The sequence below is a fragment of the Podarcis liolepis genome (assembly GCF_965112155.1).
Source record: "Podarcis liolepis genome assembly, chromosome: 5".
In the NCBI taxonomy this organism is placed as follows: Eukaryota; Metazoa; Chordata; class Lepidosauria; order Squamata; family Lacertidae; genus Podarcis; species Podarcis liolepis.
In genome coordinates, this window is record NC_139556.1 from 93,331,837 (window position 1) to 93,359,601 (window position 27,765).

The following is a 27,765-nucleotide window of genomic DNA, read 5'->3' on the forward strand; positions in this document are numbered from 1 at the left end:
TTGAAATAACTACTACTATCCTTTGCATTTATTCATCATTAGTTACACAGATTATCATTGCCACTACACTGCACGCGTATATTAAAGGAGTGGGGGAGAATCCAGCATTTTACCTTCTTTTTACTTCCCTGAGTTTATGCACAAAAATGAGTGAAGAGGTTACTAATGTATGTTGTGTGCCGGCTTCCTCTCCTGGCCCTATGGCTACCCCACTTTCCCCCAAGGACCTCTGGCATTGCAATGTGCATGGGGACTTGTGTGTCCGTCCGTCCCCCCCGCCCCCCGGTATGTCTCAAATGCCCAGAGATACGTTAACTCTGTGGAGGGCCTAGCAGATGGTGAATCTGGATGCAGATTTTTTTTTTTTTTAAGATGAGCACGGGGAGGTCTCTTTTTAGCTTTTCACAGCTTGCTGTGGATGGGCTTATTGTTCTGGTCAGCTGTGAGTTACAGAGTCTATGGTGTGAGATACAAAGAAGGACCTTCCCTTCTGTCCCAAGCACCTCTTTGTTGAATTTCCTTCTGTGAAATAGTTAATATTAGGACTAAATATTTCTTTTCATCCTTATTATGCTTACTTTTAAGGCTAGATCAATCTGCTCCAAATTTCTAGTGCTAGCTTTTCAGATGTGGAAACTGAAGCATTCGACCCCCCACCTCTTCCCCTTAGCCGTTTACCTAGTTCTTTTCCTACCAAACACTAAATGCTCTCAAAAATTGCCCTGTGAAACTATTCCCCTTTGTCTTTAAATATATCAAGTAGTGCATATGAATCTGACATAAAAATAAAGCTCTGTGTGTATTGATTACACACAACTGAAATTGCTTCTTGCCATTTGCTTTTCCCTATAGCATTTCTGCAATGTGTTTACAAAAGAATGTAATGTCTGAGCTGATAAACAAGCAGACAGGAAGGGTATTTAGAAGGGACTTCTGATTTCCCTAATGACAGGATACATGTATTGAGGATGCTCACTAGCAGCAGCTGTGTAAGATTTGAAGTCATATTTAAATTGTCAGATGAAATGTTTTTTTCTTTTAATTTTATTCACTTTTGCCCAAAAGGAAATGCAAAAATATACTAGTAAAATATGCTAGAATGACATGTTTAAATGTTCAGTTCCATGTCACTCTTTAGCCTGTTGGTCAACATACAGTGATGTAGGTGATGTAGAAGAAGAAGAAGAGTTTGGTTTTGATATCCCGCCTTTCACTCCCCTTCAGGAGTCTCAAAGCGGCTAACATTCTCCTTTCCCTTCCTCCCCCACAACAAACACTCTGTGAGGTGAGTGGGGCTGAGAGACTTCACAGAAGTGTGACTGGCCCAAGGTCACCCAGCAGCTGCATGTGGAGGAGCGGAGACACGAACCCGGTTTCCCAGATTACGTGACTACCGCTCTTAACCACTACACCACACTGGCTCTGTAGGTGTGTCTTAACACAGCATTGTGCAGCATGTCAACCTGGACTCCATTTGAGTTGTCTTATTTATAGGTCATTTGTGTGGCTGTGTTGCTACTGCTGCCCTTAAGCTACTTTTTGCCTTAGACCAGGCACGTCCAACAGGTAGATCGTGATCTACTGGTAGATCACTGGAGAAGAAGCTGAACAACTGTGGCTCCCCTAAAAAAGCTCAACATTTTACCTTCTCCCTGAAAAAACTCAACAACTTTGACCCAAACCTCCCAAAAGGGGGTAGATCACTGCGAGTTTTTAACTCTGTGAGTAGATCACAGTCTCTTGGGAGTTGGCCACCACTGCTGTAGATTATTCCTTGGCACCAGTTGGGCATTGCTGATTTTTTCCATTTCATTAGGTAGGTAATATTATCTAAAGAATGCCTCATGTAAAATTTTAAACTGTGAGTCTCTGTCTGATGAGTCTTTAAAGATGCAGTTCTATCATAGCACTTGTCAGTAAAGAATACATTTTATTGTGTGTCCTGGGTAAACAATGGAAGCATGTAGGTATGTGTAACAGCAGCTTTCCTATATAAGACGATGCTTATACGTCGATTATCTAAGTGCAGTAGTAATGAGAAAGTGAACCTCTTATGTGGACTAGTCCAGGCAAAGGTAGGTAGGCTGATTTTTTTCAAAATACTGATGGAACTGCCCATGTGTCTCCTGTCCGTCATTCCAGATGATAAAAGAAATCATAAATATATCTCAGGTAGAGAAGAGGGTTTTGGGGATAGGAACTGAGAAAGTATTGTGATGCAGAACAATGCAAAAACAAAATAATTGGTATCAGCATTAGCTTTTGTGATTACACTCCAATAAGCAACCAACTGTTTTACTAAATATTTTTTTAAACCTATGTTTATATATGTAGTTATAGAAGCTCATTATTGAATGTGTAAACTGTAAAACAACACTTGCTTACCCATAACCTACTGGACACATGGTAGTTTACCCAGAGCTTGTCCAATAGAGGGGGGAAGCCCCACATGTACCGTAGTTTGGCATGTAGGATGAGTGGCTCCGAAAATTGAAATTAATGGATAAGCCCTTGAAGGTGAGAAAGTTCTCTATGTGCACCTAAGCATCCATGTTAACAAAGAGCTGAACTGGGAAGCTGGTTTATTGTGGGGGCTTTCACACACTTTAAAGTGTGCCTCCCTAAATAGATTATTAACCAAACCATGTTAAACCTCATCAGGTAGAACAAGCAGAATATTATATAAGGCAGCAAATGGAATAAGAGCCTGGCTGCAGGGGACTGTTGCTCCTTTGCGTCTTTATGTATATAATATCCTCCAAGTTGTATGTGGTAAGGCATTACCCATTTAATAATTGCACAGTTTTTTGTGCATATAAATTATTTTATAAACCATTTTTCAAAAATATGCTCTTTACTTCCTTTAGGAAATACATGGAAGTGTTGTATCATCTCTTACTGCTTCTTATGAAAGTCTGAAATCCTGTCTCAGGGATTCTTTTGAGTTAGCCAAGACAAGGCTGGGCTGATTATGGTTCAGGTAACCAAAAAGTAGAGAATGTGCCTTTAAAAGTGGATTATAAATCTGTTAAATAACTAAAATGTATGGTGCAATTTAGTGATGACAAATTTTGCCAAAAAAATGCCTCCAAAAGATGGTGCATTAAGAGCCAGTTCAATGACTTTGGTGTTGTTTGTCTAAGGCAGGGGCCAACTCCCAAGAGACTGCAATCAGTTAAAAACTGGCAGTGATCTAGTCAAAGTAGTTTTAGGGAGCCAAAGTTGTTAAAGTTCTTTGGGGGGAGCCATTGATCTACCAGTGATCTACCGCAGACGTCCAGTGATCTACTGGTAGATCACGATCTATCTGTTGAACATGCCTGATCTACAGAACAGAGTCAGAAGACTTAATGACAGACCACCACTTGTCACTTACAGCTCCCAGTTAAAGCCACTCAAACTTAATCAATGATGTATAGTCCATACTGGATAATGACCCTTTCATGGGTCTTGGATGGAAAAACTGTACTAGCTTACAAACAGCCCCCAAACCAAACCTAAAACATCTCTTCACCAGCGACAACCACCTACATTCTTATTCTTATTAAATTTCTATACTGCTCTTCATTTGAGGATCATAAGGTGGCTTACAATATAAAAACACAAAAATACATAACACAGTAGCAAACAACAACAACAACACCCCCAGTTTAAAAAGCTGCAAATTGTTAACTAGCCAAAGGCCAGGGGGAAAAGGAATGTTTTTGCTTGGCGCCTTAAGATATATAACAAAGGCAGCAGGCAAGCCTCCCTGGGGAAAACATTCCACAATGAAGAGCCACTGCAGAAAAGGCCCATTCTGGTGGTGCCACCATTCAGACGTCTCGTGGAGGAGGCAGACAAAGAAGGGTCTCAGATAATAATTGCAGGGTCTGTGTCGATTCATATGGCAGTCCTTGAATTGCATTGCGAGATACGGACACTATTAAAGGGTCTAGTGATGTCATCCAGAAATCAGGTTCATTCGCCTACTCCTCTTCCACTGTGATGTCTGCCATCATCTGCCTGCAATGCCCTTCTGCATCTGCCTGCAATGCCCTTCCAAATAGGACAAACAGGCCAGTGTGTACACACACAAAATCAGCTGATCCAAATCTGGCATCAGAAATGGCAAAACTAGCTAAAAACTAGCTGGGGGACATTTCAAACTCTCAGGTTACTCTTCAAATTACCTTTAAATCACCATCTTTGAACAAAGGAACTTCAAAGGGAAACTTCAGTGTGAAACTGCTGAATTACACTTCATCAAGAGGGTCAGTGAATTGACTTGGGTCAAATTAACCCCTGTGAGATTCCCTTGCTGATGACCACAGTGTCTGGAGATAGTCCAGTCGTGTATCCACAGAACTGACCAAGGGAGGAATCCTCACTGGGAGGAGCATAGAAAGAAGAAACACCATAGTACACCTGCATCATCACAACTGGACACCTTCATCTGTCCTAGCTGCAATAAAGATGTCTCTCCCGTATCACTCTCTACGAGAGCCAGTGTGGTATAGTGGTTAAGAGCGGTAGTCACGTAATCTGGTAGTCTCTCGTAATCTGGTGAACCGGGTTCGCGTCTCCGCTCCTCCACATGCAGCTGCTGGGTGACCTTGGGCCAGTCACACTTCTCTGAAGTCTCTCAGCCTTGCTCACCTCACAGAGTGTTTGTTGTGGGGGAGGAAGGGAAAGGAGAATGTTAGCCACTTTGAGACTCCTTCGGGTAGTGATAAAGCGGGATATCAAATCCAAACTCCTCCTCCTCCTCCTCCTCCTCTTCTTCTTCTTCTTCTTCTTCTACAACCACAGCAGGCACTGTAACTCTTCAACAGTTTGACTTTACCCTCAAAGGCGCACTCTTCCGTCGTCTCCCAAAACCGATGGATTCCAACAACAATTCCAAAATGTCTGTGGGCACCTCCAGATGGGTCTCTTAAGGTGCATTTAGGACAATTTATGCTCTTGATGCTGTCAGGGCACTTACACATTCAAGATTATTTGTGACACCCACAGCCACACCCCAGGGTGCTGGTAGCTTTTAAATTTCACTCCTCCTAAGGTAACACCAAATACCTTGCAAATGTTAGTGCATAAGCCAGAATAGAAATCTTTCTGCTTTTGCCTGAAGGGAACAAAAGTCGGACATATGATTAACTCAACTCATTTCTGATTTGAATGTGATAAAATTAAGTGAGGCATTTAAATACTGTGCTTTTTGCTGAAGTGCTGCATTTCTTTAATAGAATGGATTTTTTAAGTATTTTGGATAACATTTAGCTTGCCGAAAAGAAATCTTTCTGCAATCTGCATTATTGTCTAACTGGAGCACAGGGCAACATTTGGAACAGCTATGTGAAAGTAATAAACCAATAATGCTCTACTTATTTATTAAGTGTGTATAAATCTAAGTCTCCAATTTCTGTCTCATGGAAGGTACCAGGAGTTGCTCTTTAAGGCCTTGATATTTTTTCTCCAAGTATTATTCCCCCCCCCCATATCCCCTTAGTAGCTTAGGAACAAATACCAACATTTTAAAATGTTCTTTTACCTCTTTCGATGCAACAGTGATTAATCAAACACCCATTGTCAAATTCCTGGTTCCCTAGGGTTCAGTGGTGGGAGGCATGGAAAGAAGTGGGTGTTGGGGGGGGGTTGCAATTGCCTGGCTATCTGTTAGTACCACAAATGTTTTGGGAAATATATGGATTAGACAGGTAGCAATAACACAAAGTTCCTATCTCAGTGGACAGAGTTTATAGCATATTGCTATCTTTATCAAGGAAGGAAGGAAGAAGCTCACCCCACTTTATTTGATCATGTCTGAGAAAATTAATTGACATGGGAGTAGTTTCTCTTCAGGTAACTAGGCTTCTGAAAGGAGAGCATTTATTGTAGTCGACTGGGTGCAATCCAGGTACATGGTACAGTTGAGTTAGCTTTATATTTGTGGAATTTAAGAAATGAGAGGGGAAAGGGGGCCAGCTCTCACAAATGCAGAATCACCTTCACAAAGTAAGATGTGGGGGAAGGTCTCATTTTCAAACTTGAGAGTCTGCAAACAGGAGGACTCTAGCTCACTAATGGAGTACCACTGAGATACGGAAAGGCTTGGTTTGAATCCCTGGGATTTCCGGGTAAAGATGGGAATGATTCCTATGTAAAATGCTGGAGAGCCACTGCCAGGCAGTTTCCTATGTTCCTGTAAACAGACTTCTTCCAAACTCTGGATTGTCCCTGATTTTTGAATTGTAAATCAGTTCCTAAATCAGTTCCTTTTTCAGGGGGAGAGACATTTGCTACCATGAGGCAGTTGCTTACAAGATTAAGTAGAAACCAGAACAAGACAGTTACTTACAGGTTTAAGCAGAAACCAAAATGATCAAGAGGGTAGAACAACTCCTGTATGAGAAAAGTTTACAATATTTGGGGCAAGAAAGAGAGGAGACATAACAGAGTTTTATAAAATCATTTCTCTGTCTCTCATAACACTAGAACTGGGAGACATCAGTGAAGCTGAATGTTGGAAGGTTCAGGACAGAAAAAAGAAAGTATTTCTTCACACAGCACATAGTTAACTATGGAATTTGTTCCCACAAGAGTGATGGCCACCAACATGGCCACCAACAATTCATGGACCACTAACAAATCAGTGACCACTAAGGATGATGGCTCCACTCTGTGTGCTTCTGAATACCAGTTGCTGGGGAGGGGAGAGTGCTTTTGTGCTCAGATCCTGCTTGGAGGCTTTCCACAGACATCTGGATGGCCTCTGTGATAACAGGATGCTGGACAAGATGGGTCATTAGCGTGTTCCAGCAGTCTCTTCTTATGTAGTATGGTGGCCCAAGTGTCTGTGATCTTGTCAGCGCTCCCCCTGTCCATGCAGTGATGCTGCTGTGACAAAAACAAGTTTTGTGCATGTTTTGGAAATCTCCAGCTTCTCAAGCAAAAGGGAATCTGTAATTGTGGAGCAGGCATAAAGAAAATAGCCCTGGGGTGGTTGGACTCAAACCCAAATCATGGATGATGTGGTCAAGGATCTGTTCTTTTTAACACACACAAACACACACACACACACACACACACACACACACACACACACCCCTTTATTGTTCAGTTATAGCTTAGAGTTGATTATATCAGTTAAGGGTGTGTTCTTGATCAACCATCAAAATAGTTTTTTTAGGAGTGATATCTACACATCAAGGAGAGTTACCGTATTTTTCGCACCATAGGACGCACCGGACAATAGGACGCACTTTGTTTTAGAGGAGGGAGAACAAGAAAAAAAAAATTCTCCCCTCTCTGCCCAGCGCCCCTTCAGTGAAGCGGCAGGAGGCGCTGCACAGAGAGGGGGAGAACTTTCCCCCTCTTGTTTTCCCGCTCTAAAACAAGGTGCCATTTAAGGTGCGTTCAGGCGGCTACCTTGGAAGCCTGGAGAGCGAGAGGGGTCGGTGTGCACTGACCCTTCTCGCTCTCCAGGCTTCAGGTTCCCTTCGACCTGCTCTTTGGGGCTGGCAAGTGGAAGCCCACCACCAGCCCCAAAGAGCAGGTCAGGGAGCAGCGGAAAGGCGCAGTGGAGAGGCTCTTGCCATAGCTGCACGTCAGCTCTCCAGCCGGGAGAGGGTCGCGGGGCTATGGCTTCTTTAGCCCCGCGTGCGCTCTCCTGGCTGGGGAGGTGACGCGCGCCTATTGAGGCTCCTGCCATAGCCGCGCGTCACCTCTCCAGCTGGGAGCGGGTCGCGGGGGGCTGCTTTAGCCCCGCGCTCGCGCTCTCCCGGCTGGAGAGGTGACACGGGGCTGTAGAGGTTCCTGCCATAGCCACGCGTCACCTCTCCAGCCGGGAGAGGGTTGCGGGCTATGGCGTCTTCGCTCCATAGGACGCATACACATTTCCCCTTCATTTTTGAAGGGGAAAAGTGCATCCTATAGAGCGAAAAATACGGTATGTATTTAAATATTTTCCACAGAAGATACAATAACAACTAGTAATTGTGCCATTGTGCAGACTAGGAGATCTGAAAGAGTGCTAGATGTATTTATTCATTTAATGGGTCTTCATGTGAACTAAGTACTTATCCACACCTATACTTTAAAAGCCTTTAACGCACTTTTAGCTATTCATAATGTTGCATCTCTTTTGGGGTACAAACAGAGCTCTTTAAAAAGGTTTGTGTGCGGAACATGGTAGGAAAGGGCAAACCTGCCCCAGTTTATTTTCTGATCCAGGCACACAACACCTGAAGATCACAATGAGACAAAAGCCTTCAGCTAGTTCCAAGCCTTCCCAGGTTATGGTTCCCCCTTACTGAGTTGCGGTGAGGACTCTGAGCATTGGAGGGGATTGCTCTCAGCTAGTGGGTGAGTAGAGGGTGGTGGTGGTGGGGTGATTTCCTGGCACCTGAGTGTTTTCTGGCAGTTGTGCCTCCCTTTTGTATTCGTTTGATTATTGCTGTATATTGTCAGACGTTCTGCTGGATGTCCTTATATCTGGTGTCTTGTTTATGAACAAATAGCACAAGAAATGACTGCATTGGATAAAGAAATCCATCTTCTCTAATAAGTTGTTTGAAGATGATAATGCTCCTTAAAATAAACTGGAGATCATTGAGAATGTGTAGCATGCCATTTAGTACGCAAATTCAGGCGATGCATTTTAATAATAGATCATGGGGGGGAGAGGGGAAGGAAGCGCAAGCTACTGAAGCTTGCAAAAAGCAGGCCCCCAAAGCTTTCATGTTTTATTGGAGCATATGTTTTGGAAGTGGCAGCATTGACAGTGGTGGCGTAGATCTTCTTTTTATCTTGTTTTGATTCAAAGGATATTTGAATTTTATTTTTGGCAAACTTTTTATCTAGCCCCAAAGGGGTTCCTTGGCTGCCGTGACAGAGGAATAGCCATAATAAACACATTATGTGATACTTGTAAATTTCACAATCTTGCTATTGCTTCACTCGCACACCAGGGGAGTGAAAATCTTCCCAAAGAAATCAAATAAGCCTGTAGTCAAATACCTGGCAGGTGTAAATATGAAACGAAGTCGCACAAATGTTGTTGTTATTTTCCAAAATCCAAACTGCATGAGCTATTTCAAATAAAGGAGAAACAAATCTTGAGCTCATAACTTCTTGTCTCCAGGGATAAAGTGTGAAATGGATTCTACTTATTTATGAACAGTTGCATTTTATTCTTATTCTAGGCACTCTCTTAGCAGTTCTTTTAAACTCTATTAACCCAGCAGGAGCTGTTTTAGTTGTGCATACTTTAAATATTTTTTATTCAACTTGATTTAAACCGAACACATCTGTCGTATAAGGGTGTCGAGTCATGTGTGCAAACCAAATTAATTTTGTTCTCATGACAAAATTTCATTAAACATTCACATCCTGATTCCTTGGGCTTTTACTGACTTTTGTGATAATTTAGTAGTAGCATTTTCATCTATATCCTGTTTTAACTCCAAGGAGCCCAAGACAGCATGTGTGACACACTCCTTTTAATCCTCACAACATTCCTGTGAGATATGGACTGGCTAGGGTTGCCACCTTTGGTTGGACAAAATACAGGACAGGACAGGCAAAATAAAAGACCGGGTGGGGTGGGGGGCCATGCGACCCCCACCGCGCTGGGTACCATGCCCCTGCGGGAGGTCACCACGCCCCCAGGATGCAGGCCACCCCCCCACGGGCGGCGCACCATGCCCCTGGGATGCACACCATGCCCTTGCGGGCAATATGCCATGCCCCCTGGGATGTGCACCAGCCACGTCCCCACCTGCTCTCCGCCCCCGGTGCCAGAGTGTGCCGCTTTGCCACTGACCCTCACCCCTCCCACTCAAACCATGTGGTGGAGGTGACGCCACTTCCTCTCCTGCCACCCATCCGATCTCCACGGCTGCTTCTTCCCTCATCCCCACTCCTGATCTCTAATTTCAGATATAGTGATATATCAAAATATTGCGGTTTAGCTGCTGATATATCATAATGTTGAGAACCAGATATCACTCAGCCCTACTCTGTTTTTTAGTATACTTAAAATCCTTTGCTTATTAGGGGCTACACCACATTTTGTTCAAAAAATTGCTTTGCAGAGGTAACTAGCATAGAGTTATCAAAATTTTCATAAGCAGGCTGCCCACGACTTGGCTTTTGAAAAATTGGGAGTCCTCACTAATTAGCTAATTGGGAACCACTGCACTAAGACAGAAGTCTCTATGTCCTTGGGGAGAGTATCAGAAAACCCAAAAAATAATTTGACTTAGTTCAGACTTCTGGGTAAATAGTTCAAGCAAAGCTATCTACAAACAGTAGAGGGGGGAATTCATCTTGTATCTAATCACAGCACATGACAATTTTATATGTAGATTTTTCATTATGCACAGAATTTCTGGAAAGCTACAACTGGCTGTGGCTTTCCAGTGTCACAGTCTTCAGATGGGATCCATGTTTACTCCTTCACCAAACTGTCTAACACATTGGAATGTGTAGCAAGTGGATTGGTCATCATTCTTAACATTAGTATGCTAGAATCTAGTAGTATTATGGGTTTGTAGCTTTTCTCATTAGTTACTGCCTCTGAGTAAAAACTCCGTACCTGTATTCCAAAAACTTCCCACTGATCTGATCCAGATCCTTTTAACATTTAGTTCCCTTGAAACGTTGTAGTAGCCTACACTATGAAACAAATGGGCTCAACAAATAGTCATCACCACAGCAATTATTTTCAATTTTGTTTACTTTTTGACTTAATCTACATATAAACTGTACCTTTGTGCAAAACTTAAAAAGAAGTAATCTCTCTTCAGCTTCCATATTTCAGTGGAGGTAGTTTCTGAGACAGCAAAAGTAGTAATTTTGAGGATTTTGCCTCAAATGAAGGAAATGATCACCTTACATATGCCCCTCATCCTCCTTAGTAGTAGAAGGGAATGTGGTGCTTGACAGACCCCATTTTCCCTTCTTCTGATGCTCCTCACAGGTCATGCCCAGGTTCAGTTGTTCCCTTTCCTGCTGCTCCTCATACGGTATGGATATTGTCTTCTGGATATGCCATGTCTCCAGTTGCTCCCCTTCTGTGTTGCATCCTGCCTGTGGGAGCATAGGAAGTGGTTGTTCTTCTTGTTCCTGTGCTGTTGCGTTGTCTTTACAGGAAGCAAGCATATGCACCTTGCTCTCATTGTTCTCGGCTTCTTGCTCTTCATTCAGGGAGGGTATTTCAAGAATGCCAGTGTATAGGTTGTCCTTTCTTACACACAGTTCTTCAGAGGTCCCACTCAGAGGCAAAGAGCTCAGCTTTGCAAGTCCTAGAGGCCGTTGCACTTCTAAGTAAAGAGTACCCTGGTAGTCTTGGTCCTCCTTGTCATAGGTGCCCTCAGACCCAGAATCCCCACAGTCCAATTTTCTTTGCTGTTCTTTCTCATAGCTTAGGTTGTCAGGAAGTGTAGGAGTATGTTCTGATGCACTGAGCTTTTGCTTCTCCTGTTCTTCAGTATAGGCAGTGCCCTTACATCCAGAATGTGCATAATCTAGACCTTCTTGCATTTCCTTTTCATCATGGTGTGTGCTAATCTGTTCCAGTAAAAGAAGCTGCTGTGTATCTGAGTGTTTTTGCTTTGCAACATGAGTAACAACATCCTGAGGCAAACTGTTTATATATGCTAGTTTTTGCAGATCCATTGTGCAAGCTACACCCAGGGGCAATGTAGTTATGTTTTCTTTTGCAACAGCTTGTAGATCCTTCTGGTGGGGAACAGACTGATGATCTTCTGACATGCTGAGAAAGCTCTCTAATGTTGAGCTTCTGAAAGCTTGTGTGTCTTCCTGTTCCTTCTCACAGGTTGTGTCCTCCAATGGAAAGCTCATAGCTTTGGGTAAAATAGGCAGTTGGTCTTCTTGGTCAAACAAGTTTATCTCATTGGAGGAAGTTTCTCTTACAAAATCTAAAAGCTGTTGTACTTCTGGCTGTTCTTGTTCATCATTTCCACACATGGTAGACAAAATATCTGGGTATTTTTGTTCCACAGGCTGCTGTACCTCCTGGTTAGCTTTGTAAGCCTTCTCCTCCTTGAGAACATCTCCTTTAGATACAGGATTTATTTGACTCCAGAACACTGGTTTCTCCATGTTATGGGTGATACCCATACCATGTTGTTGTTGCCTCCCAACCTGCTGTTTCTCATTGCATGGTACAGCTGGTTGGTTGAACAGTTCCTGCAAAGAAGTTGTGCCCTTGGAATCAATACTTGTGTTTTGTTCCTCTTGAGTTTTGTTTTCACTGGCAGTCAATGTACTGTTTGGTTCTAGTTCTCTAGCCTGCTGCAGCTCCTGAAATGGCACACCTTGGTGACTCCGCTTCTGGTCCTTCTTACAGGGCAAAACTTCCAATATAATCCCTGCATGACCTCTTCCTTTTTGTTGTTCCTTTTCATCGGTTGCTTCTTGGAGCACTGCACTCAGCAATTCAGATTTTCTCTGTTGTCTGCTTTCTTCAGCTGCCATAATTAGATACTCCTTCCCTTCTTCAGAGGGATCACCCTCTAATTTTGCACCCACTACCTTTTTCTTTACCTTTTCCAAAGATAATACACTCATATTATCTGATCCCTCCTTTTGTTGTGGCATTTGGAAAGTATTTGCACTTGTTTTTTCATCACATTCTCCTTGCTTTTCTTCCAAAAATATATCACTTAAAGGCATAGGTATATGGGGATCTTGATTTTTTCTGTCATACGGCTGGGTACATACTGTCAAAGCTGGCTTGATAGCCTCTGTTTGTACACCCACGTCACCTGCAGGTGTCATCTTCCAATAGTCTTGACCCATGTTCTGCTGTCTTTGCTCAAACATGGTGACATCACAGGATAGATCTTCAGGATAATTCTTTTTCTCGTTTTTCTTCTTTCTGTCCTTGGGTCTCCTCCCTGGCAAGTACAACCGCCTGTCAACATACAAGATATAAATAGGGTCTGAAATGAGGATCTCTCTCTCTCTCTCTCTCTCTCTTTTGCAAATTAATTTATTTTTTTTGATTTTCAGTACACATACATACATTCATAAATCACACATATATAGGTTACATATTTAACTTAGGCTCTATCATGCCTAAGTTAAGTATCAAATAAAGTTCTAATATCACATACTCTGTATATCTTATTATCAACTACACGCTGTAAGAGTTATTCCAACCCTTCCAGTGTCTTCAAAGATTTACAATTGTTTCTTATATACATCAAATATTTACTCCAATTTTCTTGAAGCTTCTGGTCATCCTGATCTCTTAATTTTCCTGATAGTCTGGCCAGTTCTGCATAGTCCATCATTTTAACCTGCCAGTCCATTATATTCGGTATTATGTCTGTTTTCCAATTCTGAGCTAACATATTTCTGGCGGCTGTCGTGGCATATAAAAAGAGGTTTTTATCTTTTTTTTAAATTTCCTTTCCAATCAATCCCAGTAGAAAAGCTTCAGGTCTTTTGGGGAAAGTATATTTAAAGATTTTTTTAAGTTCGTTATAGATTAGTTCCCCAAAGCCCTTCACTTTACTACAGGTCCACCACATATGGTAGAGGTCACCCTCTACCTCTCCACACTTCCAACATTTCTTATTTTTTGTTCTATACATCCTTGCTAGCTTTACCGGCGTTAGATGCCATCTGTAGATCATTTTCCACAAATTCTCTTTTAAAGCAGTACAGGCCGTAAATTTCATGTTTACATTCCATAGTTCTTGCCATGCATCAAAATCGATATTATGGCCGAAATCAATAGCCCATTTAACCATAGCTTCCTTTATCTCTTCGTCTTTCGTATACCAATCCAATAATAAATCGTATGTTTTTGATAATAATTTATTTTTACCTTCTAGAATATCAATATTAAATTTAGATTTCTTATCCTCGAATCCCTTTTTCCTTCTTTTAGTAGATCATTAACTTGGTGATACTGTAACCACCCTGTATATAAATTCTCTCTCTCTTCATATGGTTTGAGTTTTATATCTTGATCTGTCTTTTTGATTAGTTCTTCATAAGTAGCTTTTTTCCCTTCCATATTAACTTTTTTGATAGTTAAAACTTCTATTGGTGAAATCCACCAAGGGGTTTTCCTTTCCAATAGGTCTTTGTTTTTTCCCCAAACTTGAAATATTGATCCTCTGATTATATGGTTTAGAAAACCCTTGTGAACTTTCACCTTCTCATACCATAGGTACAAGTGCCACCCGTACCTATTATCAAAACCTTCTAAGTCTAAGAGATCGGTGTTTTCTAATTTTATCCAGTCTTTCACCCATGTTAAACATGCCGCTTCGTAGTATAGACTCAGTTCTGGCAGGGAAAAACCTCCTTTTTCTTTTTTATCCACCAAGATTTTCATTTTTATTCTCGGGTTTTTTCCCTGCCAGACGAATCTTACTAATGTTTTTTGCCATTCTTTAAGTTGTTTTAGCCCTTTAATTACTGGAATAGTTTGGAATAGAAATAACATTCTGGGCAAAACATTCATTTTAATCCCGGATATTCTCCCCAAGAATGACAACTTTAATCTATCCCATATTTCTAGGTCCTTTTTAATACCCCTCCATGCTGCCTCATAATTGTCTTTGTATAAGTTTATATTTTTTGCTGTAATCCATACTCCTAAGTATTTAACTTTCTTAACTGCTGTAATTCCAGATCTTTGTTGTAGTTCCTCTATCTCTTCCTTGGTCATGTTCTTTGTCAGCATTTTGGTCTTATTCTTGTTAAGTTTGAGTCCCGCCACCTTGCCGAATTCTTCTAGTCTATGTAGGGCTTCTTGTAAACTCTTCTTTGGCTCTTCTAATGTTAACACTAGCTCATCCGCGAATGCTTTAATTTTGTACTCTTTACTTCCTACCTTGATCCCTTTCACTTCTGATGCTTCTCTTAGCCCCTTGTTAAAAACCTCTAATACTGTTATGAATAACAGGGGAGACAGGGGGCAACCCTGTCTAATCCCTTTAGCAATATCAAAAGGTTCCAATATATTGCTATTTATTATGAGTTTGGCTTTTTGATCTTGATATATGGCTTCAATTCCTTTTCCAAACCCTTCTCCAACTCCCATTGCTTTTAGATTTTCTTTCATAAATCTCCAGGAGATGTTATCGAATGCTTTTTTGCATCGATAAATATCAATGCCGCTTGCTTGTCTATCCTATTCTCTAAATATTCAATAATGTCTATGACATTTCTTACATTATCTTTCAGTTGTCTTCCCGGAAGAAAGCCTGCTTGATCTTTGTGAATTTTTCCATTTAAAAGTCTTTAATCTTTCCGCCAATACATCAGCAAATATTTTGTAGTCGTTATTTAACAAGGAGATGGGTCTGTAGTTTTTAACTTCTAAGCCATCTGCACCTTTTTTTGGGATCAAGGTAATGTAAGCTTCCTTCCACGTGGCTGGGATTTTTCCTTCTTTTAAGATGTTATTCATGACCTCGCATAACACTGGGACTATTTGGTCACGTAATGTTTTATAATATTTAGATGAAATGCCATCTGGCCCCGGAGCCTTTCCCATTTTCATTTTTTTTATTGTTTTCCGAATTTCTTGTTCTGTAATTGTCTGATTTAATTGTTCTCTTTCATCTTCCGTAATCTGTTGCAATTGGTATTTTTCCAAATATTCTTCTATTCTATTATCTGTCTCTTTCTCTTTTCTATATAATTCTTTATAATATTTCTGAAACATCTTTCTTATCTCTTTGGGGTCTTCCACTATCTTTTCTCCATCCCTTATTCTACCTACTATATTTTGTTTTTTCCTTTCCTTTAATTGCCAAGCCAAATACTTCCCAATTTTGTTAGCTGATTCGAAATTTTTTTGCCTCATCATTTTAATTCCCCATTCTACTTATCGATTCACCACCATGGAAAATTGGGCCTGTAGCATCTTTATATTTTGTTTTATTGTTTCATCTTCTGGTTTAATTGTTAACTGTCTCTCGCTCTCCATGAGGTGAAATGAGGATCTCTTTTCAGCCCTGTATCCTAATATCATAACAGCCTAGCAGTGACCTCAACCAGTGTGCCTAATTATAAATTTGTAAGAATTTGTAAGTGCTTAACAAAGACCAGAGCTTTCCAAACTGGGTGTCAGTGTGTAGGTCTGTTTGAACACTCCCCACGCTCCTTCTGGGACTGGAAAGGGGTTAGTTTAACCTCTGGTTTGCTATTAAAACTGAATTAGTGTGTCGCGAAATGATGCATGTCACCAACATGGAAAGTTTGGAAAGCTCTGTTATAGACTGTTAAATTCATGCATAGGTGCTTATTCCCTGGGGCCCTGGGTGCCTGAGCACCCACAAAATTCCCCATGAAGGATCTGGGCACCCACAGATTTCGGCACAAGGGCCATGTACACTGCATGGCACCCACAGCCCCGGACACCCATGGTCGCAGGGCCAAGCTGGCACTCCTGAATTCATGGCTCTCTAAACATTTCTTGGTTCTGTTATCTGGGAAATGCCATCTCTAAACTTTGTCTTCCAGCAAATTAGCCGCTGTGTGGGGGAAAACAACCATTCATACCTTCTAGGGATGCAGCAACACAAGGCTGAGGCATGGAAACACCTAGAAGTGTGCTCTTCTCCAGCAGCATTTGCATCTTCTTCTATAGCATCTGCACAACTTACAACCCTCTCTTCACTCATTCCCCAAAATAAAGAGTAGAAAAATAGAAGTCTTAGAAAGGAAGAACACGGACTCTTAGCCAGTGCTTGGCTTCTATGCTCTTAAAAAATGGGTTTTGTTGACCACTGGCAACATAATGGCCACATTTACCAGCTAGTGTGGCTTGTATGGCAATAGCAAACTGAATCCTTTATACGAACATCTTTATGACATCACCAGTTCTAGAAGGCTGTTGGGTAACCATAGCAGCATGGCTATGGCTCACAGAAATTGAACATTTGTGCTATGATAGGACACTAATTTGCTTATTTGATACATCATTACTTTAGCTTTTTGAATGCATAACCTTGATATTTTCATGAATTGCCTCCGTGAATCTGTCTAATCCTCTTTTAAAGCCACCCAAGTTGGTGGGCACCATTACCTCTTCTAAGAGCAAATTCCACAGTTTTACTACGCACTGTGAAAAGATGTACCCCCTTTTGCCTGACCCGAATCCTCCAGCATTCTGCTTCCTTGGATAACCCTGGGCACTAGTGTTTCTAAACATCGTGAATAACTTTGTACAGCTCTGTCATTGCCCCTCCCAACAACTCACCTTGAAAAAATAATAATAGAAAGCTCCAAATGTAACATTTCCTTCTAGGGGAGTTGTTCATTGGCTGAGCTGTGGCAAGTAGAACTAAACAATATTCCAAGTTATCATAGATTTCTATAATGGCATTACGATGCTGGATTTTTTATTATTTTAAAAAATAATCTTACAATTATTTATATCTTGCCTTTCAGGATATAAACCCTTCCATTGTGGATTGTCGTTAGATTACAACTTTTTAAAACAAATTTATTAAAATATGAAAATGTTATCAGAATCCTTTCCTTTGGTTAATTAAACAGTCTATGGCCTTTTAAACTGTTGGAGGTGGGAGTAGTTGTTTTTGTTAGTTACTATGTTGTGTAATCTTGTTTGTTTTTTATATTGTAAACCGTCCTGTGATCCTCAGTTGAAAGGCAACATAGAAATTGAATAAATAAATAGAGTAAAATTTCCCCAGAACATTTGCTGATAGATTAACCTGTAGTGGGTGACATACATGCATCCATCCTCAGCAGGCCCTGGGGTGGTCTTTGCCTGTTTCACTGTCTCTCTTTTCCGCAAAGCAGGGCTGGCGAACCTGTGTCCCTACTGGTGTTGTTGGACTCCTGATGTTGTTGGTGTTTTAGGTGTTTTCATCATGGGCAGATGGGGCTCATCTCCCTGGGAAGGTAGCTCATCTAAGAGAAGGAAAACTCTGATCCTAAACCTCCTCTGCCTTGCAGAATATCTTCGGGAGTAAAAAAGGCTAAGGAGTAAACCATACACAAATTTGGAGTATAGTCCCTAAGATGTTTGGGTGGTACTTTGTACGCCTCCTTCTGGCAACTGCTGCAACCAAACTGGTGCCAAATGTATTGCTTTGCTTTCCTTTGGTCCACATGAGTGAGGGCAAGAAGGGAGGGAGGATCTTGTTGTCTGAGCAGCTCAGGAGCTCCATACACACTGCCCAGGCTTGTGCCCCAGGGTGGTGGTCACTTTGGTGACGTGGATGGCGCTGTGGGTTAAACCACAGAGCCTAGGACTTGCCAATCAGAAGGTCAGCGGTTCGAATCCCTTCGACGGGGTGAGCTCCTGTTGCTTGGTCCCTGCTCCTGCCAACCTAGCAGTTCGAAAGCACGTAAAAGTGCAAGTAGATAAATAGGTACCGCTCCAGCGGGAATGTAAACGGCGTTTCCATGTGCAGCTCTGGTTCGCCAGAAGCAACTTAGTCATGCTGGCCACATGACCCAGAAGTTGTACTCCAGCTCCCTTGGCCAATAAAGCGAGATGAGCGCCGCAACCCCAGAGTCGGTCATGACTGGACCTAATGGACATGGGTCCCTTTTACCTTTACCTTTAATGCAGCTGTTGAACTTCACTCCCAGAGGCTTACTCCATTGTCTCTCGAAACAGACCGATGCCAACTACAAAAAAAACCCCAAAACCTATTATGTATGGACTACATTCATGATATTGTAGAACCACCCTGGGACTCCTTTAGAAGGAAAACTTGGACAGAAATAAAATATGTAAATGATAATCATCATCATAATGACAACAATAATAGTTAAGGACTGTACAAACCTTGATTTAACTTTTATTGTATTTTCATAGTAAACAAATAACAAGAACCAAAGGTTGATGAGACTTTCTATCATAAACAGAATCATAAACCTTCTAGAGTCTTGTGCTTTTTATACACTGCTGCAGAGGAGGAATATATTTCTCATTCCAGAAACATTTATTTAATCTGTTGCCTTAACATGTTCCATTTTCCACTCAGAATCCAAAGAAGAAAAATTATAGACGTGCTTATAGTTTGTCCTCAATCTGAAGGAGATGTATGACTTGTATTAAACCTCAGCCATTGTGTAGTTGTCCTTGCTCACATATTTAATTAATGAAATTTGAAATTTCTAAGTGATTTGTTCTGCTGAAAATTGTAAAGGGATAAAACTTCAAAACCCACTTTACTACTTGATCAGTCTTCAGCTATTAATGCAGGAGAAACGCTTTTCAGAGAAAATTGCTCCACTAGATTCTAGATGTACATTCAGAATGAAATACAATTACAGCTGTTCAGCCACATTTCTTAGATGTGCAAGCACATAAATGGAAGCTCAGTTATGCTGGACTGTCCATGTGCTGGGACGATTCCTCCTAGATATTGTTTGATATTGTTTGATACTTTAAGAAGCTTGAAATACCATCTTGTATGCATTGTATACACTGGGAATCTGTCAGTTTATCAAAATACGTATTCTAAGAATCATATCAAAATGTGCATTTTGATGTACTGTGTCCATAGGCAAATTGGTTAAAATGTCCATTGTAACATAGGTTCAGAGCTGGCCCGCCTATGAGGCGGACTGGAGCACCCACCTCAGGCAGCAGAATCGCCACCACTAGTTTCTCGTGATGGCAGCTTCCAGTGCACAGCCCCAGTAAGTGAGGCTTTGGTGGAGGGAGGGCAGGGATGGCACCTTCCCATTTCTCCCAGGGCAGTAAAATAAGAAAGCCAGAAGCCGATGTGGAAATATGGAGAACTGAATTTAAGATGGGGGGGGGGGCTGAGAGAACCCAAACTGACGGAATCGCTCATCCCTACTTATCCCAATCTTGGCACTGCTATTAGTACAGTTTTGGAAGTGTCTGGAGGACTATCTGACCCTGTTGCTTGAGATCAATTTGAGTTAATGCAGTGGCAGGATGTGAACTTGGTGCCTGAAGTGGTGCTGCTTACCCTCTCGACCCTTGCCTGTCACAGCTTATTAGAGCTTGTCAGAAAGGATTGGCCAGGTCGGTCCTGCAGCCCTGAAAGGGGTTGTGCTGCACCCCCTCCTGTACCCTGAGTTTTTAAATACAGTGGTACCTCGGGTTACATACGCTCCAGGTTACATACACTTCAGGTTACAGACTCCACTAACCCAGAAATAGTGCTTCAGGTTAAGAACTTTGCTTCAGGATGAGAACAGAAATCATGCCGTGTCAGCAGCGGGAGGCCCCATTAGCTAAAGTGGTGCTTAAGGTTAAGAACAGTTTTAGGTTAAGAACGGACCTCCGGAACGAATTAAGTACTTAACCTGAGGTACCACTGTAACTGTCATCCAGCTGACAAGATCCATTTTTGGACCAAGGTTCTTGAGGGAGCGGGTGGCCATCCAACTCCAGACATTCTTAGATGAAGCAGGTTATACTGCCACATTTTCAATCTGGCTTCAGACCCATTTTTGGCACAGATAACATTTTGGTCAGGCTGGTTGATGACTGGCTTCAAGAGAAAGATTCAGGGGCGGAGTGTGAACTTACTGATTCTTCTGAGTCTGTCAGCAGCTGCTGATTCCATTGTCCATTGACTCCTGGAACAATTTCGGGGGTTGGGGCAAGGGCCACAATAATACAATGATTCCGTTCTTATGTGCAGAGTTGTTTCTAGACAGTAGCATTGAGTGACCCCGTGGCAATTGAGCTTTAAGGCTCTATCCTGTCCCTAATGTTATTTACCATATATATGTACAATAGCTGCTTGGTATGGACATCAAGAAGGGACGCGGGTGGCGCTGTGGGTTAAACCACAGAGCCTAGGACTTGCCGATCAGTAGGTTGGCGGTTCGAATCCCCGCGACGGGGTGAGCTCCCATTGCTCAGTCCCTGCTCCTGCCAACCTAGCAGTTTGAAAGCACGTCAAAGTGCAAGTAGATAAATAGGTACCGCTCCAGCGGGAAGATAAACGGCGTTTCTGTGCGCTGCTCTGGTTTCCCAGAAGTGGTTTAGTCATGCTGGCCACATGACCTGGAAACTGTACGCCAGCTCCTTCGGCCAATAAAGTGAGATGAGCGCCGCAACCCCAGAGTCGGCCACGACTGGACCTAATGGTCAGGGGTCCCTTTACCTTTACCTTTATGGTCATCAAAGGATTTGGTGCTCATTCCTCATGACTCCTATCTGCAGCTAGGGGTGTTACATCTGGTTTGTGTGTTTAAAATTTGTTTTATTATTTGTAAGGTCACATTTGCATTATATGCTAAACATGGAGACCATTCAGAAGACCAATATTGAAACATGTTTGCGTTCTGTGATACTTTGGAAGTTATTGTGCTCATTGTTGTGCATTGTACATTGTTGATACTTTGTTAGTACTCACTGTTTGTGTTTGAATTGTTTTGCTTTGGGACTATGAGCCTATCAGCTCCTGCCTCACCCCCAGCTCTCTCATTGTAGCACTTCCACAATCCAACATGCTTGAGATGAGCTTTTTTATTTCTTATTTCCAACATCAGGTATGCTCATTCCCTCTGGAAATCTTTCAGAGGCTTCAATGAAGACAGGTGAATCTGGACAATGGAACAAGGAACTGGCAAAAGTTGAGAGGCAAGCCAAGAAAATCTGTCCTGTGTATGTACCCCATAGATAAATGGGTAGTGAAAATAATTTTAGTAGCTTGAAAGATATGAATGGCATTTGGAAACCAGGAGGAATACAGCATGGTAGATTTCAGCTAGGCAATTCCATCCTAAGTCCTCATAACAAGTTGATCAGACTGCTGGGCTGAGGAAGTTTATAGATTATATAGCATCAGATTTTACAGTAAAGTTGTGTGGTATTGAAGTCCGGTGTCATGTGATAGCCTGTATTAAAAAGGTAACTTCCCACCCATTACCAAGATTTTCTTGATAGGCGATAAGGCCTGCAGTTTCCTCCTCCAGTATGTTGGAACGAGAGAACCAGCTTCCAACTTCAAAGACTAATGGTGCCTGACAGTATGGTTGACGACCAGCAGACATCCTGAAGTGTGGTGGAGGTGGTTTGAACCTACATTCACATTAATTCTAATTAATTCAATTTAATACAAAAGTGATTTTCATTAAAAAAAAGTTTTTAAATAAATTCTAGTATTTTAGGAAATTGTAGGATTCATATTTTCTTTTTCTTTTATTGTAGTCTTTTCTTTCCTTAAAGGATCGAGAGTACCTCAAAAAATCAAACCTTCTCCACCTCTCAGTACCTATAACTGTATAATACTTGATTTACTAGACAATTGCAAAGAACCCTTTCAACATGCACCTAAGTTTAAGCTGCAAGGAGATAGAGAGAATGTAGCATTGTTTTAAAATATTTACATATTTGTTCTCTACAGATTCATTAATTAGACAAATATTTCATTTTTAAATTTTCCTAAGATGTAACTTTCATTACCATGGTAAACGCTGGACAAGGTGGATTAGCATTGTGTGATTTAATTGACAGAGCAGAGGCAGACGAGTATCTGGACTGAACACTACATATTTGCAATAGCCTAAGTGGACTTGTAAAGTTCAAAAATTCAAAAGCTCTTCCAGCACAGAATAGTTAAGGGAAAACAGCAAAACTCCAAGGTCACTGGGAATATTCTCAGGGTATTCTGACATGGCTTATCTTTCCTCACATGCCTACTTTTTTCCCCCCTTTGCAAAGAATAGCTGCAGAGAATGGAAGCCATAGGCAGGCCTTGTGCCATCCCTTATTTGAGTTCTTTTATACTCCTCTTTTTAAAGAAGCTGTCAAGTTCTTTTCTGGGGCTGACAGGGAAGGCCAAATCTGCAATACTGGAAAAGAGGCAGAGAGAGAGAGAAAGAAACTTTTTGTGTTGATGTTTTACTAAGTGAGCTAAGGAGAATTTTAGAATCATGTAATTTACTCCGGAGGCATTTACTGTACATAGCCATAGTGATGGTAATTTCTTTCATTGTTGAAGTGAAAAGATAACCATCAATCAGTTGTCAATTGGTCAATTGTAGCAGTGATGAAAAGAAACTGGTAGGAACAATCACTTTCGGTGGCTACCTAGACTATTTGGGGTCTGGAGGAAAACATGGGAACTGGAGTTAGTAAAACTGGAATGAGACTCAGAGGGTGGTGGTATGAAAGGGTGGGAGTTTAAATGCAATATAAACAATAACGTTCAGAGAGCTGTGGGAATTATTTGAAATACAGACAACTTTCTTCAAGCGAAAAATAGGGTTGTCCAGAGACATTCAACTTTAGTTGTGAACTGGAGCAATTATATGGGAAATTGAAGAATCTGAATATAAATGCAATCACATCTTCCATAAGCTTGACAAGAAGCCTAACTATTCTGCCATCCATCCTAAAAGAATATAGAGCTTGCTCTTGAGTGTTATGATTGATGTGTTAATAGACATGGCTACACTGGAAACAGAAATAACAATAAATTTGAAAATACAGAATGACCATACATGGATCTCAGTATTACTGATAAAAACATTTTTTTTAAATACTTGACTTCATTAAGGCTACTTGACTTCTTTCATGGGAATAATGCTCTTTCTTAACTGTGTCTCAAATAACAGCTTTTTGTAGTGGTGTGAAAGCACAAAATGAGATGACATAAGAGCATTTGGTTACCTTTATTTATTTATATATTTATCTGTCTATCTATTTAGATTTCATAGACAAAAAAATATTCTAATTTAACCTTCCTTGGTTTGCTTTTCTTCTTTTTTAGGCACTGTAGTCTGACTGATCTGAGGGGTTTTAAATTTTTTTGTTATTGTATTTCATGTTATTTTGCTGTGGTAGGTTAAAAAAAGGATTACAGGCCCACCAGAAGGAAGAGATAGCATCACTTTGTAATCCAGCCCATGGTTTCCTAGATACCGTATTGTCTCTTCTGTTCCGCTATGTGAAAAATGTTGAATATCAACAATGGGTTTCAGTGCTGTATTGTTGAGTTTTGTATGAACTAATCTAGCTTCGCTAAAAAAGAGAGAGAGAGAGAAAAGAAAGGGGGGAGAGGGAAAAAAACTACAGCTTTGGACAAAAGTCTATAGCCAGAGCATTCGTAATTCCCCATGCACAAGAGCTGACTGTGTCTCTGGGAAGACATTTTACTCGTTTGCTTTCTTATTTCCTAGAGTTTTCTAGTCCTGCTTTCAGGTGTTTGCTACCTATTAAAATCTCACCTGCCCGGGCACTGTACTTGAGAAAATTCTGCAACCTGTCAGATGGTGTAGGTCTCATAAAGACAGCTCTGTTCAGGGTTTGAAAGGTAAGCTTTTGCTTAACTCCTCTGCTGCCTTTGCTTATGGAATGCCAACTTGATTGGCCTAGCTGTGAAACTTTGCAACATCTCTCTGGTTTGTGAGCATGTATAGCAGCAGTTTCATTGCATCCAAAAAGACATCTGTATGAACGTGGGGATAGAGAATGGGGATGGAGGGGGTGTGACTGGAGTGAAATGTACCATTTTCTAATTATGGGTTGGGAAACGAGTGGCTAAAAACTGTATCACCTGCAAAGAGGTGCCTTGATAGCATAGGTAGGCACACATTTGTAGGTTGTCAAGTTAATAAAAAAGGACAGAGAGATCAGGTCTGAAATACGCTGTGTTTTCTAAAAGGGTTTTGTTGTTAAAAAGCTGAATGGTGCATTTGGTTTTTTCTCATTTGTAGGTTGTGAAGCTGTGAGCAGGGAGTTTGGTACATTGATGCCTGTGTGTGTGTGTGTGTGTGTGTTTCTATGCTGGAGGTGGTGTTTGAAGTTTAGTGGGTGGAGGGTAACAAATAAGATTTTGGGTCAGAGACATGCAGTTTATATCAAACCTATGGAGAAACGCTTGTTGCTTTATTTACCAAATGACATTCTTTACAAACCTAAAAAGAACAATAAGGTCATTTATCAGATCAGTAGCTAGTTAATTTAAGCTGCATTACTGTCATTAGTACTATATATGGAGAATAAAGAATGATATAAGAATAGTAACCAGTTAGAAGATAGCTAGCAAGAAAAAGAAATTGCAAGTTATCTGCCTTTTATTTGTGTGTGGGGGGGTGATAGAAAACCATTTATGTGCAGAATCCACAAGGATTGTGTCAAGTTCAAATAAAAGAAATGTCTATACTAGCAAATGCTTGCTACTGTTCAAGCTTAAGACATATTTAGAGTTTTGTAACTTTAGAACTACAAATGTGCATGGGAGGTCAGTTATGGCTATTTGCAATTGTGGGCAAAACATAACAACAACATCCTCATCATCATAGTTTCATGCTGGCAGCTTGCAAGCATTCCTGCTTGTAATGAAAGCTTGTTGTTGTTTGCAGAGGGCATACTGCAGGTCTGTAAGATCCTATTCTTGTCCTATCCAGTCTTGTTCTTTCACCCCTTTACCCCAGGAATTAGAGGAAGGGCAAATGATGCTTTCTTAACCCCTGTATTTAGTGGCAAGCAATGATGCGCTCCCTGTGAAACCATTTCTGACCCTGTGCTTGGAGTGGTGAGTTTGAGTTTTTCCCCTTCCTTGCCCATCATTGTCAGTCAATTATAGGATGGAACTGAACCAGAAAATCTGGTACAGTCTGGCAATTAGTACAAAGGGTTTCCAGTCTAGTGTAAAGAGAGAGATGCAAGAGCCCCAGCAGCTAGAGAAATAGTTTTGATTGGCCACGGACATTGCCTTTTAGTGCTGCTTGGTTACTTCCTAAAGATACTGCCTCCAACCCTACAGGTCTTCTCCTTAAAGTACTACATTATGGGCCTACTTTTAAGATGTCTTTTTTTGGTGGGCTTTCTTCCCCCCTTTCTTAGCTACTCCATCTCCCATTTTCAGACTGTCATTTTAACCCATCAAATAGACACATTTTGACTTGCACAACAAAGAGCCAAGTTATCAACATTCACAGAAACTGACATTTTTAATTCAGGCTTCATTTTGTCTTTGATTCATGACAGTGAACTACAAAGACATTTAAAGTTTTCCTCCCTTTATTTTTCTTTCTTTTAAATTCAGCATTTGGGATGTTTGTCTTTTTCCTAGCACTCATATTTCCCTTTCTACCTTTCCCTTGCCGTAATATATAATTAGCACTATCAAAACCATCAGCTATTATCCACTGTGACTTTTGACCTTTGTTTTGATCTTTCCAGCAGCCACCCACCCCCACCCGCTAAAAAATCTCACAGTAAATTTTAACTGGCTCTTTTAATTTACAGAAAAGGCAATGTAATTTACATCACCAATATTTGTGTCTCAACATGTTTATTGTGAACATGTAATTCAGAATCATGGGTTGTAGCTAACTATGGTCCACTCAGAGATGACCCATTGAAATCAAAGAACCTAAATTAGTCATGTTAATTAACTTCAGTGAATCTTCTCTGACTAGCACTAACATTGGATACAACCCTATGAATTGTTGAGTAAAAGTAAAAATGGCGTAATAATCCTGTAAATAATATACGTTTAAAATATTTGGAAGTGTAATAGGTGCATACTATAGAAATATAGTTTCAGATAAAGCTGTAGCCTTCATCTTAAAAAAAAAGTGCAATGCGTTATTTTGACAAGCATTAAAGAAAGACTCCCATTTATTTACAAGTTATTGATGAATGAAATGTTCAGACTGATATACTGAAATTGTCCCAGAACATGGCTGGGAATGAGCAATGTGGGAAAATACTGAAAACAAAATATAACATAATTGAAATAGATTTTGGGATTATGTAATCACACATTCCTTGGACATCCAACTTCTTAGAAAAGTTATTGGGCATGCTTCTGTATCATGGTTTTGTTCACTTAGCAAGGGTATTTTGTGCATACATGAGCAATAAGTTCTATTTATTGCATATGGTAACTGTTCTTGTGAAAGTTGGACATTGTGGAATTCCTAAAAATTAAAATGTTTCATAGAATATTTAGAACATCTGTGTGCATGTGGGTGGGCACCTCTTTTTTTCATTCACTTTTTTTAAAAAATGCTCATTTTTGCATATCTGCTCTGTTGGGATCCTTGAAAAGTGCTTCAGACACATGATAACAAAATATTCGATTCAGTGGTTAGCTGCTTTTGCTTTGTCAGTGTCTATGAACCTAATGATAGGATGACAATAATGGTGATGATGAGATTAAAGTGCTGCCCACTTCAATTGATGCTCCTTGTTTCTGTAATTAGAATTATAGGCCTGGAGGACTGGAACATCCCTGAAGGGCATCTACTCCATCTCTGGTATAATCGGGATAATTTATACCAGAATATTTCAAACTGGGTGAGGCTATATTTTAGGGCAGCAAAGTCAACAATAATCCAGATTATTGTATGCCTCTAGAAGGACCAAAGTGTTGTGCCAGACATGCCTGTTAAGAAATGAACCAATATCATTATAAAAAATAGCTACCATTCAGTTTATTTCTTATGCAAGAAAAACTTCTGATTTGTACCTCACTCAAATGTGATTAGTTACCAGCAGTTTTGTGTTCCCTCTGGTTTTGACGCCTGAAAAGGGGCGTGCTCACAATAATTGCCTCTGATTCTTATAAATGATGATCAACCTGGGTATTTGGAGTAGAGCTGATCTGCTACCAAATGCATCCACTGGTGGCAGTTAGTCCATCTAATGCAGGGGTCTGCAACCCGCGGCTCCGGAGCCGCATGTGGCTCTTTTACACCTTTGCCGCGGCTCCGGGGTGGATACTAGCAAGGGGAGGAGGCGCATTGTGCGCCCCGACACTCCCCACTGTGGCGGGCGCTGTACTGGCTGTGACGTCGCATGGGGGC

At 41.0% G+C, this 27,765-nt stretch overlaps 1 protein-coding gene and 1 long non-coding RNA gene across 2 annotated transcripts in view; one reads left to right on the forward strand and one right to left on the reverse strand.

Annotated features, from left to right (window-relative positions):
* LOC310707418 (uncharacterized protein) overlaps positions 1–27,765 on the forward strand; it is a gene marked incomplete at its 5' end in the record, with an annotated part of 471,308 nt that overhangs the window by 264,340 nt on the left and 179,203 nt on the right. The window lies entirely within an intron of this gene.
* Positions 10,700–17,280, reverse strand: LOC310707457. The gene is made up of 2 exons (XR_014526463.1): positions 16,534–17,280; positions 10,700–12,919 (listed from the first exon to the last, which is right to left on the reverse strand). It is a non-coding gene; the product is annotated as an uncharacterized lncRNA (long non-coding RNA).